General features: G+C 39.6%; 1 long non-coding RNA gene across 1 annotated transcript in view; it reads right to left on the minus strand.

The window, feature by feature from the left end:
• Positions 1-3,037: 3,037 nt before the first annotated feature.
• The window catches only part of LOC122684394, a 152,886-nt gene continuing 136,213 nt past the window's right edge, over positions 3,038-19,710 (minus strand). The window contains exon 3 of the long non-coding RNA XR_006338023.1: positions 3,038-3,141. This is a non-coding gene — a long non-coding RNA (uncharacterized LOC122684394). The remainder of the gene's footprint in view (positions 3,142-19,710) is intronic.

The following is a 19,710-nucleotide window of genomic DNA, read 5'->3' on the forward strand; positions in this document are numbered from 1 at the left end:
TACTGTTCATTTGGAGAAAAATTCGTACATATCACCTACAAGAATGACGTCTAGATTTATCAAATAAATAAATCAAAATAAATCATAAAGGCAGAAGATAATGTACCCAAGGGTACATTCCCTAGGGTTAGGGAAGAACTTCTTAAACAAAATTCCAAAATCATCGTTAATAGCTTTAATCACATCAAATTAAGAATTTCTGTGAATCAAGCTAACATAAAAGCTGTTGCAGAGAGATGACTTTGGCCATGTCTAAAACACAAGGAAATTATTATCTAGAATATACAAGAAACTCATGAATGAAAAAAGCATAAGAATTTCAAATTTCAAATATGAGTAAAAGATATTTGAGTCAATTCAGAGTCAAAGAAGCCCAAATATATAATCAGTGATGAAAATCATTACCAATCAGAGGAATGCAATTTAAACTAAAAAAAAAAGAGAGAGATATTGCTTTAGATCCATCATATTCTAAAAACAGAGTATTGAGTGAAAAGCCATCATATTCCAAATACAGAGTATTGAGTTTAAAAAAAAAAGAAATCCAATGCTATCTACACAAATCACAACTCATGAAATAATTCATAGCTTACACTAATACTTTAGAAAAGAGGAATATACATCAAATATGCTGTGGGGAGTTAGGAATGAGTTGTGGAGCAGAGGCCTTGCAAAGAGCAATGATTCCAGATGCCCAGAACTGCAGAGGATTGATTACTAAGGAGCCTTCGGCTCATTAAAACAAAGCAAGACCACAACACCCAGATGAAATCCTACTGAGTCATCTTAAATTCCCGATTACATCATAAGAGTCCTACCCACCGGACACCCAGCTCAGGAGCTCACCATCACCTGAGCTCTTCGTTTCCCTGGGAATCTCTTGGTTCCTCACAGTCGTAATCATCCTTCTAGAGGCTGAGAGTAAAATGACTCTATCTAGTTTTACAAATATCTATATTCTTATGGAAATATAGACCAGAATAAACAAGTGACAATTTTTTTTTTAAATAACTGAAATTTTAACCAAAACTTTTTTCTCTCATCGCTCCCCACCCCTTCTCCCCATCCATTCACTCAGTAGAATTCATTGCCTCGGGGAAGGGATCATACAGCAGAGAAGCAGAGAAACTTTTTTGGTGTTAAAAGCATAACTATGAAGTCTATAACTTCTAAGCCATGAAACATTATCTTTGGGAAGCCAGAGAGAGAGCCAGGCCAGCCTGTCCTCAGACTACAAAAAGGTGACCAGGACTGTGGGGATCAAGCAGAGTCACAGCAGAAGCTGAGTTTAGATGACAGTCCGTTCCTGAGCCCTGCGTCCTCTCGAACGGTCTCCCCAGAGGGAACTGGGAATCACAGATCCAACAGAAGCGGGCCCCCAGCCCCAGGGGAGCACCTGGAGCCAGCAAGATCCCTGTGTCCGATCCCTCAGCCTGGCTCCCCAGCGTGGCACCAGAACAGGCCTGAGGCCGCCTCACAGAGCACTTTCCAATCATGCAGCAAGAGCTGTGTGCCGGGGAGCAGAGCCGAGAGGGCTGCTCTGAGGGCCGTTCGGAAGTTCACGGTAGATGCACAGCGGTCCAGAGTCAGGATGGGAATAGGGACCCCTCCTATGAGTCTAGGTGGACGAAGAGGGATTTCAAGGAAAGGCTTCCTCCAGCCTGCCTTAAGTTCTGACCTATCTCTTAGACATCACTCTGCAGAAAGGACAGGGCACTCCAGTAAACCCATGGGCTCTCCATGTGGGACTAGCTCACCCCATAGCAGACATCTGGCAATATCTGGAGATCTGTTTTGTAGTCACAGCTGGTAAGTGCTAACTGGAATCTGATAGGCAGAGGTCAGAGATGCCGCTGAACACTCCACGGTGCAAAGAGCACCCCCCAACAAAGAACCACCCAGCCCCAAACGTCAGCAATATCAAGGATTAGAAACTCTTCTCCAAGCTGAGATTAGACCTTGACCACTTGGCACAAGAAAAGATTTATCATGTACAATATAATTGTTCATTTGTTTTAAATAAAGAAAATTACACCAAGTTCATGGACTAAAATGTGGAACCACATGGTCAGGAATATATCCGTTCTCTCATATAAAATAATCAACAATGATCAGTTTTGCATTTAATGAAATGGTTTTGAGTTGGGAAGAAAGGCTTAAGTAGCTATAAAGCAAGATAAAGCACCTCACTTACAAGGAGGAAAGAGAATTAGAGACATGAAGACAGATGCTAGAAACTTACAACAACATCTGAAGCAAATGAGAGAAGGAGAGTGGGAAAGAGGAAAAATAAGCAGGTAAGTCTTCCACGGAGTAACATTCAGAAGAGAAGGATGATATGGGGACCATGAGCATTTTTCAGAGAGATGAGATGGGTTTTTGTCCAGAATCTACAGTCAAAGTTTACTAAGAAGGTGGCCACAGAACTTCAGGTCAACATCAACATCCCATCAACATCCCAGGAAAATATCAGCAAAGGGAAAAACTGGAAGGGCTTTCCAAAATAGCACAGTGAAAGCAAAAGCCAAAAACAATGAAGAGAAGGGGGAAATGCGAAAAGAGAAGGAGGAAGGAAGAGGAGAGAAGAATTAGGGGAAGGGAGAGAGAGAGAAAGAGAGATCCAGAAACAATTTCAATGAGTAATAAAAGTCAGTCAGTCTGATGTTAATGACATGCCAAAGTGCTCCATTTTTATGCAAAAGCAAATAACTGTGAAGTATCCCCAACATAAACACTGATTAAAAGAGATTAAATGTCTTGGGATGAAATGTCATAATATTACACAGTGTCAGTTTGCGGTGTTCTCAAAATGTTAATGACCTCCAGCTTCAGCAGCTTCCATTACCAGCAATCTCAAGGGACAGCAACCTCAGCTCTGGGGCTCCCAGGAGGAGCTCAGAGCCTCATTCCATCTCCTCGCCATTAATAGATAAAATTTCACCGAAAATGATATGGTGACATTTGGCCATAATTCAGAAGGGACCACATATTTTAAAAAGAATTTTTCTTTTATCAGAAAGTGCTTGAGTTTATCTTACCATTTCAATAATGTTCCAGACCTGATTCAGTCAGTCTTCGGTCCTCTTTGGAATAATAGTTTTCTATTCTCTAACAATGACATTTCCCCAGCAACAGTAGCATCTGCAGAAAATTTAGGAAGTGAGAGTTCATCATTTTACAAACTAATTCTGGAGCAAAAGCGTGGGTCAGGATGAATTTATAACTGTTTCATCAGGACTGATCCCAGAATTCTTCATGAAGTGTTAGTGTACTCTGAGGGGCCACGCCCCCTCATTTACTTTAATAAAAATCATTAGTACTTCCGAGCTCCACGACTATTTTTGCCTCCAAGCCAAATAAAATAGGCTAACACCCTGTGGTCACTTCATAGATTAGTCATTCTCTCCCACCTAATCTACTGACCCAGTTTCTCTCACACAGCCGGTACATGTGCCTTTCCATCCAACTGGCGACACTTTTGAACATAGGAACCTCGATGGGTATGTACGTTGCCCAGTAATATCTATGCCTCTGCAGTACAAAAGTGGGCTTTCCTTGTGGCTCAGGTGATGAAGAATCTGCCTGCAATGCAGGAGACTGGGGTTCGATCTCTGGGTCGGGAAGATTCCCTGGAGAAGGAAATAGCTTCAGACATTTATGGTTGGTGCAATTTTGTCTGCCTTTATTCAACAAACGCTCATTGAGTTTTTAGTAAGCACAAGTTTCTAATCAGTCTTTCCTCTCAGTAAGCTTCTAACATCAGGAGTGGGGTCAGGGGTGAGAGAAAGAACAACACGGTGTGGCAGGACAGATCAATGCCTTTCCTAGGGCCAATCACAGCCCTCAGCGGGCTTCCCTGGTGGCTCAGAGAGTAAAGCATCTGCCTGCAATGCGGGAGGCAAGGGTTCGATCCCTGAGTCAGGAAGATCCCCTGGAGAAGGTAGAGGCAACCCACTCAAGTACTCTTGCCTGGAAAATCCCATGGATGGAGGAGCCTGGTAGGCTACAGTCCATGGGGTTGCAAAGAGTTGGACACGACTGAGTGACTTCATTTTCACAGTCCTCAGTAATTAACATATGATGAGAAGTCTTTTAGCTGGAGACTTCAGGGAAGACCTCAGGGTCAGTGGGTTATATAAAATGAACCTTGTAAACTTTGACAGAATGTTGACTGAGACGCACTGGCTGAAACAATCTATAAGCCCTGTCTGAACAGAGTAGCCTACGGCCATGTGTGACTCTTTAAAGTTAAGTAAACTGAAATAAAGGTCTTTCCTGGTGGCTCAGGTGGTGAAGAATTCACCTGCAATGCAGGAAACCCAGGTTCAATCTCTGGGTCAGGAAGCTACCCTGGAGAAGGGAATGGCTACCCACTCCAGTGTTTTTGCCTGGAAAATTCTATGAATAGAGGAGACTGAAGGGCTAAGTCCATGGGGTTGCAAAGAGTTGGACATGACTGAGCACAGCCACACACACACTGAAATACAATTTAAACTCCAGTCACACTAACTCCACTTCAAGTGCTCACTAGCCACACAAGTGACCAGCGGTGACCATATTGGATACTGGAGAAGAACATTCAGTTCAGTTCAGTTCAGTTCACTTGCTCAGTCATGTCCAACTCCTTATGACCCCATGAACTGCAGCACGCCAGGCCTCCCTGCCTATCACCAACTCCCGGAGTTTACCCAAACTCATGTCCATTGAGTCAGTGATGCCATCTAACCATCTCATCCTCTGTCATCCCCTTCTCCTCCTGCCCTCAACCCTTCCCAACATCAAGGTCTTTTCAAATGAGTCAGCTCTTCCCATCAGCTGGCCAAAATATTGGAGTTTCAGCTTCAGCATCAGTCCTTCCAATGAACACCCAGGATTGATTTCCTTTCCACACTGCAAAAAAATTCATCAGACATCTCTGTTCTAAGTCAAAGAAATGGGATAATAACCCAGAGAGACTACAGGCATTTTACAGATATTTAGAAACTAGCAAACACTCCCCATTGGCTGGCATATAGGGTGAGAATAAAACAGTAATGGTAGATAAAACTGAAAAGAGAAGTTGAAGTCAAGTCCAGTTGAGTCTTGAACACATTCAGGTGGAATCAAGGGTTTGTTCAAGGCAGAGGACTGTGACTCAGAGGACTGATTTTTGGTAATGTGTAGAATGATGACCTGGAGAAAGAACTGGGCAAGGATTCAACCCTGGCTGCACATTAGAATCACCTGAGGGGCTTTTTAAAATCCCAGTGCCCAGGCCATACCCGAGAAGAACTAAATCAGAATCACTGGAGGTGAGACTCAGGCAACAGTAATTTATAAACCTTCCCAGGTGAGTCCAACGTGCCAAGGAACTTAGAGATAGCCAATGTTTTTACATGCCAGCATCCATTCTCTCACTTCTGTCAATAATAACCTCTATCTTTATTATGAACTTCCCCTTATCATTTCTGCTCAATCCTGGTGGAGTTGCCAACTCCTAAGAAGTTGACTTCCTGACCACTAGAAGTGGCCTGGGAACCAAATCTTGACAAATCACTATACCCAGGTAATATTGGTCATGGTGATTGGCCCAGATTTAGACTACGGTCCAAGTCAGGCAAGGAAGAGCCTGATCTGGGATTTTACAGACTGCTGGTTAGAAAGGTTCTCAATTCCATCTAGAAAGTCAGCATACTTGGATGATGCTGGTCTGAACATCTCTGTGAATGTGTTCCCTTCTATGCTCCATCACCACCATTACTCCATTGCAAGGTAGAAAGCCACTCACATAAGGACATCACACAATTCATAGTATAAACACAACTACGAGCTCCCTTTTGAATCTGTTTAAAGGATTGATCAGGATTGGGGATCATGGACAGTTCTTGACCTATTTCCCCCTTGAAAAGCACAACCAATGTCCTACTCAATTACTTTGGCCAGTCATTCCCAGGTATAAATTAATGGGGATTTATTGTATTCTCTGTTGATGATTCGTTACCATAGGCCAGTGAAGCAGAGAAAGTATCAGAGGCAGTGAACATAATTGTTTGGAAATGTGGGTGGGTCTTAGGTCTACTCACAGGAAGGGAAAATAAGGCTTTTGATGAGAAAAGACAGTACCTGGTGGTGTAGGCATTCTTTCCACCCCTGAAATCTTTCCACTGCTGATGTTTCCTGTCATTTTTACCTGAGCATCCAACTTTTACCTTACATCACCTCAGGCATTTTATGTAACTTAATTCAGGCAATTTTCAGATGCCAGTCTCTATAGGATGTGCTCTGTATTTTAAAGGAATTTTACAATATATTTCCATTTATAGCATTTTAAGATGTAGGCTTCTATGACATGTAATAAAGAGAAATCTCTTCCCTAGTGGGAGGTTGTTCAAGATGTCTTTACAAGCCCTCTTCCAGTTCTAATAGTGAATGAACATATTTAGCAGGTGTACATGTTCTGTGAAGGTAAAAAAAAGAAAAGAAAAAGACTGAAAGGTGAGAAATTAAAGGTCCAAAGTAGAGAACTTTGTTCTTCCTAGTGAGAAGATCTTTCCATTCTACGAATTCATTCATTTTTTTTCCATTTATTTTTATTAGTTGGAGGCTAATTACTTTACAATATTGTAGTGGTTTTTGCCAAACATTGACATGAATCAGCCATGGATTTACATGTATTCCCCATCCCAATCCCCCCTCCCACCTCCCTCTCTACCCGATCCCTCTGGGTCTTCCCAGTGCACCAGGCCCAAGCACTTGTCTCATCCATTCTATAAATTAATTCATTTTTTAAAAAATGGATCTGGACTTCCCTAATGGTCCAGTGGTTAAGAATCTGCCTGCCAATGAGGCACACAGGTTTGATTTCTGCTCCAGGAAGATTCCACATACAACAAAGTCCATGTGAAACAACTACTGAGCCCATGATCTAGGGCCTGAGAACCACAACTTCCAAGTCAGTGTGCCGCAACTACTGAAGCCTGCATGGCATGCTCTATAGCCCATGTTCCACAACCAGAAAAACCACCGTAATGAAAAGCCCACACACTGCAACTAGAAAGTAGCCCCCACTCATCACAGCAAGAGAAAGCTGGCACACAGGAACAAAGACCCAGCCAAATATAAATAGATCAATAAATTATTCAGTTTTAAAAAAGGATCTTACCCTATACCTAAGGACTTCAAACCTCCTTTTTAAAGAAAACAGATGTCCAATATGGAAATCATATAGAAGATCCTACAGGGGCTGGGGGAAACAGGGCTCTTTGAGTTTTCTCTTTATAGTCCCTACATAATCCCTGAGATGCCAGTGAGCAAGGCTTGAAAACCACAATACCAAATTATTTCCATCACTGGCTGCTAAGTGTGGCAACCCTGTACAGCATAGCAGCCTTGCCCAAAAGGCCTGAAACAGAAATTAATTTATTAGAATTAGGATGGCTTTGTATCTCCCAGAGTCTTCTATAAAAATGCAAATGTTCCTGGGAAGAGAAACATCTTAAGCAATCATGGAGTATTATTTTATCAATTCAATTTGCAGCTTGGAAACTTAGCTGACAGCAAAGCCCTGTAGGACTGGGCACAGATAAAGGAATTGAAACAGATGTAACCAAGGAAAAATGTCTTTACTTCCTGAAGTAGTACAGGACCCACCTAGCAGGCTATCAACAGGCTTTAAACAAAGAAAATTATAAAATGGTAACATCTGAATATATCTTGAATATCAGATATTCTTGCAAGTCTCAATCTATGTTGTAGCTCATTTTATGTATTTCTTGACTCTTTTATGTAATTAACTCATATCTGTATTCCTTACAAAAACTACATGATGAAAATACAATTTTTATACTCAGTATTACAGGTAAGGAAACTGAGGCACAGAAGAGTTAAGATCATGCACCTGATAAGAGGCAAGATTCAAGCCAAGCCTTTCAAGTCAAGATTCAAATCTGAACAATCTGACTCTAGGGACTGTGATAAACTCACACAATTGTTCATCTTCCAGAGGTGGAAAATTATTTCAATTCACCCTGGCATCTCTAAAGGGTGGCCTTCTAAACTTTAACTCTCTAACCTCTGGGATTCTCTTGAGTTTGGCTGACTATCCCAAAGAAAACAAGAAGGATGAATTTCCAGGAAACTATGTGCTTATTGATATGGGACTTATCTCCTAGTTTTGCATGCAATCTAACCAGTTCAATAAGGATTTCACTCGGTTGAGGCCAGGTGTTTTCAGGTCTTCCATGGACTACAGCAAGAATTGTGCTGCTCAACTCAGGAAAATGAAACATATAGAATTTAACTGAATACCATCTTCTAAATTTGAATTGTGAAAACTGGTGACCCTAGGAGTTTGGCCTTTGCCAATATCATTAAAGCATCGCTGTTTTCCTCTAGGAGTTTTATAGTTTCAAATCCTATGTTCAAGTATTTAAGCCATGTTGAGTTGAATTTTTTTGAGTACTGTAAGGTAAAGGTTCAATGACACTCTTTTGAACATGGCTATTCAGTTTTCCCAGCACTGTATATTAAAGAGAGTACCTTTCCCCCATATTCTTGGCTCCTTTTCTGAAAATTAATTGATCATATATGCATCAGTTTATTTCTTGGCTCTTTATTCTGTCCAATTGATCTATGTACATGTTTTTATGCCAATACCTTACTTTTTTGATTACTATAGCTTTGTGATATAGTTTGGAATCAGGAAATGTGACATCTCCAGCTTTGTTCTTTTTTCTCAAGATTGCATTGGTTATTTGGGATATTTTGTAGTTCCATACACATTTTAGGATTTTTTCCCTAATTCTGTGATAAATGCCATTGGAATTTTGATAGTGATAACATTGAATTTGTAGATCACTTTGGATAGTATGAACATCTTAACAATATTAATTCTTCCAATCCATGAACTTTACTAAAATCATTTATTGGTTTTAAGATTTTTTTGGTAGAGAGAAGACAACATTTTAAATATAATTTCCCCCAACTAATATAGATTCAATCTATATTAGCTGAGCAATCCAATCAAATGCTCATCAGTCATTTTTGGGAACTGATAATCTGATTATAAAACTGATGTAGACTGGACAAAACAATTTGGGAAAAGATAACAAAGTTGAAGGACATCCTCCACTGGTTTCAAGATTTGCTTTACTGCCTTAGCAACCAAAATAGCATGATATGGTGTAAAAATAAACACACAGGTCAATGGAAGCAAATAAAGAATTTAGATACAAACTCACACTTATATGGTCAATTGATTTCAACAATGGCTCCAAGGTAATTCAGTTGGGAAGCAATACGCTTTTCAACAAATGGTACTTGAACCTTTGAATATCAGAGGACAAAATAAATGTGCTCTATTTTTACATCATACCATATATAAAATATAACTAAAAATACATTATAGACTTACAAATTGTGAGGTAACGCTAAAAACTTCTGGGACAAACAGAGAAGAAAATCTTTGTGACCTTGAATAAATCCAAATTTCTTAAATAGGATTTTAAAAAAAAACTCAAAATGATAAATTGAACTTCATTTGCAAAAAATTGCCTTTCAAAGATATTTTTAAGAAAATTAAAACACAATCCACAGTCTAGAATATACGTAAAACATTCCCACAGGCTGTAACCTGCCAGGCTCCTCTGTCCATGAAATTCTCCAGGCAAGAATATTGGAGCAGGTTGCCATTCCCTTCTCCAGGGGATCTTCCAGACCCAGAGATCAAACCTGGGCCTCCTGCATTGCAGGAAGATTCTTTACCATCTGAGCCACCTGGGGAGTGCCCTTATAAAACATAGATCTATTAAAAGACTTGTCTCCATAGTATATAAAAAATTCTTACAACTTAATAAAGAAAACAAAGCTATTTTTTAAATGAATAAAAGATTTGAATAGAGAGCTTAACCAAGATATACTGATGGTAAATAAACACACAAAAAAGATATTCAACATGATTAACCATTAGCAAATGCAAATTAAAACCACTATGAGATACTACACACTCTCCAGAACTGCTAACATAACCAAGTGTTTGAAAGAATGTGAGGCAATTTGAGCCCTCACACATGATACATGGGAACATCCTCTAGAAAACAGTTTGGCCACCTCTTAAATTCTTATGAAGATAAATATACACTACTGTACAACCCAGCAATTTCTTTTTTATATATTTACCCAAAGGAAAGAAAGCATATGTCCACACAAAGATGTATATGCAAATGTTTATAGCAACTTCTCTTATAATAGCTCAAAATGGAAATAATCTAAATGTCTATCAACTGATACAAGGGTAAACAAAATGTGATTTTTCTCCTAAAGTAGAATACCACTCATCAATAAGAAAGGAACAAGATATAGATGCACTCAACAATGTGGATGATTCTCAAAAGTATGACATTAAGAAATACAGAGGTTGTACACTCTATAAATTCATTTTTTAATAGATTCTAGAAAAAGCAAAATTGTAATGATGCTAAGAAAATCAGTGGTTGCCTGGGGCTAGAAGGTTGAGGAAGGGACAGCTTCCTGCAAAAAAAAAACAGCTGGAAATTTTGGTGTGATAGAAATATTCTATATAAATGATGTTGATGGATTGCACAACTGTATAAAACTGTCAAAACTCATCAGATTAGACACAATTGGTAAATTTTATTGTATGCAAGTCAATAAAGCTGACCCCCCTTCAAAAAGAAGTTGACCTCTCTATTAAGGAGTTATACATTTTCCAGAAAAAGAAAGTAAGAAATGGAGAAAAATTAGATGCCCTTAAAGAAAAAAAAGATGCTTTCAAAGATATTTTGTTTTCTATAATAGTGTGTGTATTAGGGTTCCAGAAAAACAGAATGAATAGTGGATATTAAAAAAACTAAGATCATGGCATCTGGCCCCATTACTACATGGTAAATAGAAGGGGAAAAGGTGGAAGTAGTGACAGATTTCCTCTTCTTGAACTCCAAAATCACCATGGAAGGTGACTTCAGCCATGAAATCAGAAGATGATTGTTTCTTGGCAGGAAAGCAATGAAAAACATAGACAGTGTGTTGAAAAGCAGAGACATTGCTCTGCTGACAAAAGTCTGTACAGTCAAGGCTATGGTCTTCCCAGTGGTCACATACCGTTGTGAGAGCTGGACCATAAAGAATGCAGAACGCTAAAGAATTGAAGCCTTCAAACTGTGGTGCTGGAGAAGACTCCTGAAAGTCCCTTGGACAACAAGGAGATCAAACCAGTCAATCTTAAGGGAGATCAACTCTGAATATTCCCTGGAAGGAAAGATGCCGAAGCTGCAGCTCCAGTATTTTGGTCATCTGATACACACAGATGACTCATTGGAGAAGTTCCTGATGCTGGGAAAGATTGAGGGAAGAAGGAGAAGAGGGTGTCAGAGGCTGAGACGGCTGGATGGCATCAACGATGCAATGAACACGAACTTGGGCAAACTCTGGGAGATGGTGAGGGACAGGGAGGCCTGGGGTGCTGCAGTCCATGGGCTTGCAAAGAGTCAGACATGACTGGGTGACCGAACAACAACAACAACATAGAGGAAAAAAAAATAGGAATTGGTTTATGATATTTTGAAGGCTAGCAAGTCCAAAATCTGCAGGGTCGGCCAGCAGCTTGGAACCCACAGAAGAGTAGCAGTTCCAATCTGAAGGGAATCGGCTGGTGGAATTGCCTCTTCTTCTATGAAGTTAGTCTTTTTCCTCTAAAGCATTCAAGTGATTGGAGGAGGCCCACCCTCATTATGAAAGTCCGTATGCTTTACTCCAGCTTCCCAGGCAGTACAGAAGTAAAGAATTTGCCTGCCAATGCAGGAGAAACAAGAGACGTGAGTTCGATCCCTGGGTGGAGAAGAGCCCCTGGAGGAGGGCATGGAAACCCACTCCAGTATTTTTGCCTGGAGAATCCCATAGACAGAGGAGCCTGGCAGGCCACAGAATCACAAAGATACGACTGAAGTGACTTAGCATGCATGCATTATACCAATTATCTCATTTGTTCCTCATTATAAACCAATTAGATAGAAGTTACAACCTCTACCATATATTGAGAAAGAAACTGAAATTTCAGTAAGATAAATTTTTTCAATGAGCTAAATGACTCCTCATTTCCCACTGCTGGCAAAGCCTGACTCTGGAATTCAGGGCAATTATCCTGTCTCCAGCTGCATGCTCCTTTGACCACAGTGCCCTAGAGAAAGACAGCAAGAAGAAGGGATTAAATACATCCTTTGTTCCTTATGAATTTCCCCTGGCATTTATTCAAGCCCAAGACATTTAAGGGTTACATAATTTTTCATGTTCATTTTTAGAGTTAGTAAAATCGATGATATATTTTATAAAGACTTATTTCACTTTTATCCCATGACAAGATGAAGTTAACAAAGCAACAAACCACTGATTAAATAGAGGCAGAAAGAAAATAACATCTGAAGATGAAATTCCTACTTGCTTTCTCTTGCTATTTATTCCAAAACAGTATTATTAAAGGGGTGGGAGAAAGTCATGGACTATAAAAACCTGCTAACAGATGTAGAAAAGGAAATGTAAGAAAAGAAAAAAAGACTGTAAGATGATAAAACATGGGTCATCTAAACTCATTTATTTAATTGGCATTTTCCTCAGCAAAATGCAGAAACAACATATAAATGCATGTTTAATAAATAACATATAAAAAACTTATTCAACAACTCTGTCATTTTTTATATTTTCAATTTAAAGGGACAGAAATTTCTTCCACTTCAGTATAAATGAAAAGCTCATTCACTTCTATGTAATTTTAAATTCATTTTGGAGCTACATACAAAGAGTCGTTTATTGAGCCCTTATGGAGAAAGATGGAAGAAATCCCTTAGGCATTATCTTTGCCCTTCCACTACCTGACCATGGAGAGAGCAAGTTTAGCACCATAGGTAACCAGCTGCAAAAGTAGTATAATATCTACTTCTCAGAAGTGTTAGGGGAAAGATGCATAAATAAGCATCTAAGCAATTGGGCAGCTACATCAAAGCATTACTACCCATTCTCCTGTGCTGTGCCTTCCCAATGCCCCTCAGCAAGGCCTTCTCATGGCACAGCACCATTGCCCTTCATCCCAGGCCAAAATCTAGCCTATTTTCTTTTTTGTCTGCGTAGGAGGTCTTCTCATTCCCACTTCAACTGGGGCTTCCAAGTAAGAGATAAAAGAACGCAGGTGCCTTCTACTCCTTCAACACCATCTATTCAAGGTGAGCGGTATCCAAGAAATCTCAGAAAGCATTAGCACAATGGTTCATATGTAGACAAACTTTCTCTCTCCTGGTGGAATTACACAAGAATCTGTTAAAAAGCATAATATTGACAGCCAACTGGAAATGATCCACGGAGTCAAATATTATCAACAATATCAGTGACAAACTATTGTCTGTTTTAGTGAGTGTTGTTCAAGGCCATGAACACTGTCATTTAATCCTATACCAATTCACCAAGGAAGGTATTTTTAGTACTACTTTACAGATAACAAATGATTTACCATACAATTCAGAGACATCACTCCTGAGCATATATCCAGGAAAGATGAAAAGTCTAATTTGAAAAGATACAAGCAACCCAATGTTCATTGCGGCACCATTTACAATAGCTAAGATATGGAAGAAACCTAAAGGTTCAATGACAGATCAATGGATAACAAAGATGTGGTGCATATACACAATGGAATATTATTCAGCCATAAAAAACAATGTATGCAGACCTAGAGATCATACTAAGTCAGAGAAAGAGAAATATCATATAATATCACTAATATGTGGAATCTAAAAAATAATACAAATAGACCTATTTACAAAGCAGAAGTAGACTCACAGACTTAGAAAACAAATTTGTGCTTACCAAAGGAGAAAGTGGGGGAGGGAGGGATAAATTAGGAATTTGGAATTAACAGATATATCCCAGTGGCTCAGTGGTAAAGAACTCACCTGCAATGCAGGAGACACAGGAGATGTAGGTTCAATCCTTGGTTGGGAAGATCCCCTGGAGGAGGAAATGGCAACCCACTCTAGTATTCTTGCCTGAAAAATCCCATGGACAGAGGAGCCTGGTGGGCTACAGTCTCTGGGATTGCAGAGTCAGACACAACTGGGCAACTGAACAGGAGCACTACTATGTATAATATAAATAAAAACAAGGACCTTCTCTACAGCTATATAGCACAGGAAACTATTTTCAATATCTTGTAATAGCCTATAATGGATGAGAATCTGAAAAAGAATGTATATATGTAATACGAATGTGTATGCATGTGCTCAGTTGCTCTGTCATGTCCAACTCTTTGTGACCCTATGGACTGTAGCCCATCAGGCTCCTCTGTCCAGGGGATTCTCCAGGCAAGAATACTGGAGTGGGTTGCCATTTTCCCCTCCAGGAGATCTTCTGACCCAGGGATCGAACCCACATCTCTTGCGTCTCCTGCATTGGCAGGTGATTCTTTACCCCTGAGCCACCTGGGAAGCTCCCAGTACGTAAATACACATACATATAAAATCTGAATCACTGTGCTATACATCTGAAACTAACACAACGTTGCAAATGAAATATACTTTAGTTAAAAGAGAGAAATTTATTAGAACTTAAAGAAGTTAAACAATTTGATTATAGCTATTAGAGTCAGGATTTGAACCAATGTGAAGGAAGGGGACCCTATACATTCATTCATCCTTTAGGACCTTGCACACAGAATAAAAGGGAGCACAGACTTCTCAAAAATGATAATGGGTACAGGTTGTTCCAAAAGAAGATGTGAGAAGCTATAGCTTCTTCATCCTGACGCCATGAACCCATGCCAAGACACCTAGTGGAAAAGACTGAAGGAAAGACAAAGAGGGTACATGCATTGAGATACAGGGGTACCTATTCTCTCCTGCACTCCAACTCCCAAAACACTCATATCTGACAAACAGCTTTTATTTCCTTCCATACCTTTCCAACTTAATACCATTATTAATCAGCACATCCTCTGTGCAAAGCTTTCTTTTGGAAATTGATGGGAAGTAAGTAGGTGGGTGAGGCAGCAAGGAGAAAACACACTAAGAAGAATAGGTGGTAAGTGGGTGGATGAAGGTCACTGAAGGAAAAAAAGAAACCAGAAATATATTCATCCTCGCTTGGAAAAAATGACTAAGTAAAATAAGTGTGATCATTTGAGGTAGTCAGTCAGTCTGACCTTTATAGAAAGAGCAGGATGGATTCTTCTTTTCCCCCACTCCAAGTCATTTTAAAGCAATCCATAAGGGTTCACTTCCATCAGAAGGCAGTGAGATGCTGTTGCATAGCTGTTATCTACAGAAACAGTTTCAGATGGGTCAGCTCACATTTTCCCACTTTCTTTAAAGCATAGAGGTGATAGACTCCAAAGAAAAAGTAAATGGTTACTCTTGTTTGACTTTTTTTGGATATAGCATAAACAGAGAGGCCAGGTGAAAACACTGTAAGGCAAAATCTGATAGGAACAAAAGAATAACCTGTTTTATCTTTTTTAACCATGTCAACATTTCATTTCCGGATGAACTCCAGAGATAGAGTCCAGAGGTGCCACAGTGGGCAAGATGGGGCAGTAGTCCAAAGTGACTCCTTAGTAGTGACCCAGACTGAGCAAATACCGGCTGGGAAATCTTGTCTCCCAGAATGAAAAGTTTCTTCTGCAGCATAAGAAAAAATGTCCACTTATGAGGGAAATACAGAACAAAATGGAAGCAGGTAATTATTCATCTTAAAAGGTTTTCAAGTCTGATAATAGGATTTGTGATCTTCAGCAGGGTCAAAGGTTTAGGAGATTCCAGCTCATTAATGCAGAACAGTAAGGCTTGCCCTAAACAAACCTGCATTACTTTCCTTGGGCTGCTAAAACAAAGTAACACACAGTGGGTGGCTTAAAACAACAGAAATGTATTGACTCACAGTCTGGAGGCTAGAAGTCTGAACTGAGTTGTCAGCAGGATCTGCTCAGTCTGGAGCCTAAAGGCGAAAATCCTTTTTGGCTTCTTCCAAATTCTGGGAGAAGCCATTAATCTTTAGCATCACTCTCCTATAGTTGCCTCAATCCAGTCTCTACCTCTGTCCTCACATGGTATTCTCCCTGTATGTTTCTGCCATCACTTGGCATTTTTCTCTTTTTATAAAGACAGCAATCATTTCGAATTGGGGCTCACCCTAAGGCCTGGCGGCTGGGGCTTCCCTGGCTGCTCAGATGGTCAAGAGCCTGCCTGCAACATAGGAGACCCAGGTTCAATCCTTGGGTCAGGAAGATCCCCTGGAGAAGGGAATGGCTACTCACTCCAGTATTCTTGCCTGGAGAACTCCATAAAAAAAGAATGAATGCAGCAACATGGACGGACCTAGAGATTATCATACCAAGTCAGTCAGTCAGACAGTATTCTTGCCTGCAGAACTCCATGGACAGATGAGCCTAGCGGGCTACAGTCCATGGGGTTGCAAAGAGTTGGACATGACTGAGAGGCTAACACTAATGACCTCATCTTAACTTGATTACATCTATAAAGAACTTACTTCCAAATTAAGTCACATTCACTGCAGGCTAAGACTTCAACATATTTTAGGGGAGCCTCAGCAGCTCAAGTCCCCCTCTTCATTCATTCAAGAATAAAACATCTGTGGTGTCTGCCGACTCCCAGAGCAGCAGCTCCACATAACAGGATGAAGGTGGGGTGGGAAGTAGGTAGAGGCAGCATTCAGGACAGAAAGGCTGGACAAAATTCCAGTGCGGGCAGTTTGGGGGGGGGGGGGGGGGGGCAAGACTCAGGTGTGTCAGAAGCAGCAGATTGAGACCAAGAAATATTATCAATTTTGGGTAACACTTTGCCAGAGTACAAAAAAGAAAAAGGAACCAGTAGCAGTGTCAGGTTCCCAGAAAGGGCCAGTGAAAGAAGGTCTGTAAATCACAGCACAATGATCACTTTCTCTTATATTCAGTGCCAAAGTACATAGTTTTAAGGAAAGTGTACAACATATTCTATCCAGATTGAAATTCTTCTATTATAATTAAGCTGTGTATATATTCTTATGAAACCTAGTCCACAAATTTTAAATACTGTATTTCAGAATAATTGGGTGAGGAATGATAAATTACCTAAATAAAGCTACTGAACTATTTGAAAATAGATCTTTTTTCCCCAAAATTCATATGTTAATTAAAACTAGCTTAATACATATTGTCTCTTAGAAGAATGACTGGCTCAGTTGGTACAGATACTACATACACATCAAATATATATAGAAATGCTTGGTAAATATCAGTTCAGTTCAGTTCAGTTCAGTCACTCAGTCATGTCCGACTCTTTGTGACCCATGGACCGCAGTACACCAGGCCTCCCTGTCCATCACCAGCTCCCGGAGTTTACGCAAACTCATGTCCATTGAGTCAGTGATGCCATCCAACCATCTCATCCTCTGTCATCTCCTTCACCTTCTGCCTTCAATCTTTCCCAGCATCAGGGTCTTTTCAAATCAGTCAGCTCTTCGCATCAGGTGGCCAAAGTATTGGAGTTTCAGCTTCAACATCAGTCCTTCCAATGAACACTCAGGACTAATCTCCTTTAGGATGGACTGGTTGGATCTCCTTGCAGTCCAAGGGACTCTCAAGAGTCTTCTCCAACACCACAGTTCAAAAGCATCAATTCTTTGGTGCTCAGCTTTCTTTATAGTCCAACTCTCACATCCATACATGACTACTGGAAAAATCATAGCCTTGACTAGACAGACCTTTGTTGGCAAAGTAATGTCTCTACTTTTTAATATGCTGACTAGGCTGGTCATAACTTTCCTTCCAAGGAGTAAGCATCTTTTAATCTCATGGCTAAGTGTCTTTTAATTTCAAGGCTACACTCACCATCTGCAGTGATTTTGGAACCCAAAAAAGATAGTCTCTCACTATTTCCACTGTTTCCCCATTTATTTGCCATGAAGTGATGGGACCAGATGCCATGATCTTAGTTTTCTGAATGTTGAGCTTTAAGTCAACTTTTTCACTCTCCTCTTTCACTTTCATCAAGAGGCTTTTTAGTTCTTTGCTTTCTGCTATAAGGGTGGTGTCATCTGCATATCTGAGGTTATTGATATTTCTCCCGGCAATCTTGATTGCAGCTTGTGCTTCCTCCAGCCCAGCATTTCTCATGATGTACTCTGCATATAAGTTAAGTAAGCAGGGTGACAATATACAGCCTTGACATACTCTTTTTCCTATTTGGAACCAGTCTGTTGTTCCATGTCCAGTTCTAACTGTTGCTTCCTGACCTGCATACAGGTTTCTCAAGAGGCAGGTCAGGTGGTCTGGTATTCTCAACTCTTTCAGAATTTTCCACAGTTTATTGTGATCCACACAGTCAAAGGCTTTGGCACAGCCAATAAAGCAGAAATAGATGTTTTTCTGGAACTCTCTTGCTTTTTCGATGATCCAGCAGATGTTAGCAATTTGATCTCTGGTTCCTCTGCCTTTTCTAAAACCGGCTTGAACATCTGGAAGTTCATGGTTCACGTATTGCTGAAGTATAACATTTGTTAAATATAAAACTAATCTGAAAGGAAATACTAAGTTCATAAATGAGAGAGTAAATATAAGAGTTGACACCTCTGCCACTGGGAGGAAAAGAAACCATTGGATCCCAGTATAGATCTTGACAGCAAAAGGTTAGGTCTTTAATACCTAGTTTCATTCAGGGACATGAGACATGGAAATAAAGCACTTAAATAAAGCCAAGACCCTAATACAGTCATGTTTTCCATGAAAAAGTGTCTAGAGGTAACAAGGAAGCCTATAGTCTGTTCAAAACACTGAATAGGGAAAAGTTAAATTTCCCAAGAGAAATTAAAATTGTGTACATAATTAGGCATGAGACCTAAATGTGCACTACACAATTGGCACAAGACTCTCAAGCTGGGAAATCAATTTTAAAAAGAAAAGCACACAGAAACTAATGTTTGTCACAGTAATAATTGGACGAAAAACAAAAAGATACAAGTAAAATCCAGATCACATGTGACTTTCTCAGATAAATAAGTGTGAGTACGAGGTAACCCTAAGGAATTTTGAACCATTAAAGGAAATGACTCACTATAAGAAAGTCCAAAATAAGTTACATAGCTAGAAAGAAACAAGAATATGAAATAAAGCACTAGGAAAATTAATGACACTATTCTAAAAGCCAGATTAGTAAAATAATCAAATATCTTTCTAGAAATTAAAAAGACACTGTCAATAAAATCTAAAATTCAAGGAATGAGTAAAACAATACATAAACATAGTCAAAAGGAAGACAAATGAATTGGAAAATGGCTTGGAAAAATTTCCCAGAGCCATAAAATAATAGAAAATATGAATACAAAGTTAAAACATAAAGAGAATAAACAGAAAATCTAGCATACTTCCAATAGGAGCTTCAGAAAGATTAAGAGAGAATGGTGGCAACACAGAAATTTAAGGTTAATAGTGGAGAATTTTCCAGAACAGAAAATCAATCCACAATTTAATCAAATAAAGTGAATTCTGTGCAGGAATATAAAAATAAATTTCTACCAAGTCACATCAGGATGAAACTTCAGAATACAATATCAAAGAGAAAAATCTTAAAAGCAACTTGGAGAAACAGAGATTACCTATAAAAGAATAACAATTAAAATGATTGTAGATTCACATCAGCAAAAATAGAGGCCAGAAGACAATGAAAAAAGTCAGTCTATAAT

Source organism: Cervus elaphus, chromosome 26, assembly GCF_910594005.1.
Source record: "Cervus elaphus chromosome 26, mCerEla1.1, whole genome shotgun sequence".
Taxonomy (NCBI): Eukaryota; Metazoa; Chordata; class Mammalia; order Artiodactyla; family Cervidae; genus Cervus; species Cervus elaphus.